Below are 1,241 nucleotides of genomic sequence, written 5' to 3' on the forward strand. Positions count from 1 at the left end.
TCACTTACAGACACTTGATAAGACCAGGCCATGCCAGCCACTTTCCCCAAGCCCAGGATCCTCCTTTCCTGCACTGTTTGGCTCCCTAGGCAAAGGCCTACCCTGTCTGTTCCAAGGAAGCTGGGGTTTCCGGGGCAGTTCTGGTCAGTTCTCCAGGTGACGTGGCCTACCTCAGTTTGCCTGTTTGCCAGCAATGGGGCCCAGTGGAGACAGCCCAAAGAAGCAGGCACTCTCTCTCTCTCTCTCTCCACAGACCTGCCTTCCTGCCTGTAATTCTTGTCTTAGAAGCTGACCTTCCCCAGGAGCCCCCACCCCGCCCCAGCCCTCGGGTGCAATGTGTTTTGTATCCTTCCATGGCGATGGTCATCCTGTGTGTGCCCCGTCTTGGAATTTCGCCCTGGAGATAAAAGCACTGACTCGAAATTTCTACATTTTACAAGCATTGTTGAATTTGACCCTGGTAACAGCCCTCTGCCAGGACACGTGGTGGTGAGTTTATCAGAGAGGTTTGACCTCATGGTAGGGACAGGGCCGGGCCTGGAGTCAGTCCATGCTCTAGCCATGGACCCCCTGCGGGCACAGTGAAGGAAGGGAGCGTGTCTTCCTGTTGGTCCTAGAAATTTCAGAGCTGGGAGTGTCCTTGGATGTTATCTAATCCAACCCCTCACCGTGGACCTTGGGCAACTGAGCCCCAGAGCTGGGACTAGAGCCCAGGGCTTCTGACCCCCAGTCCTGCCTGTTTCCTGGGGGAGCCTTCTCCCTCTTTGTCCGTCTAGCCCTGGGCCTTGTGGGGCGCTAGGTTCTGCTTGGTGAGTATACTGAGATGGCCCTGCTGGGAGAGGACGGGGTGGGGGCCAGGTACCAAGCCTGGCTTGAGGGAGGAGCCCTGCGCCCATCTCTTCCTTTCCTCCCTCTGTTCTGGTATAGGAGCTTCCCAGCACAGTGGTTGCACAGAGCTTTTTCAGGGAGCTGACGAAGCAACTTCTGTGTGAAGGAAACCAGGCCAAACATGTAAGAATGGTTGAGTTGTCCTCTCCCATTCCCAGCCTCCCTGTGTGGAGCAGTCCTTAGAGTCCTGCCCCAACCCCCTGCCATGGTGCAGAAAGGACCCCTCCTGAAGCCCCCAGGGTGGTACCTGTTCCTGAAGGCCCTGGGGGACAGGGAACCCCATAGTATCTTGTCAGTTTGGAATTCAGAGGTTTTCGCGGGAAGTTCTGCCTGTTGTCTGACTCGAGTCTCTC

Source organism: Prionailurus bengalensis, chromosome B4 (genome assembly GCF_016509475.1).
Source record: "Prionailurus bengalensis isolate Pbe53 chromosome B4, Fcat_Pben_1.1_paternal_pri, whole genome shotgun sequence".
Taxonomy (NCBI): domain Eukaryota; kingdom Metazoa; phylum Chordata; class Mammalia; order Carnivora; family Felidae; genus Prionailurus; species Prionailurus bengalensis.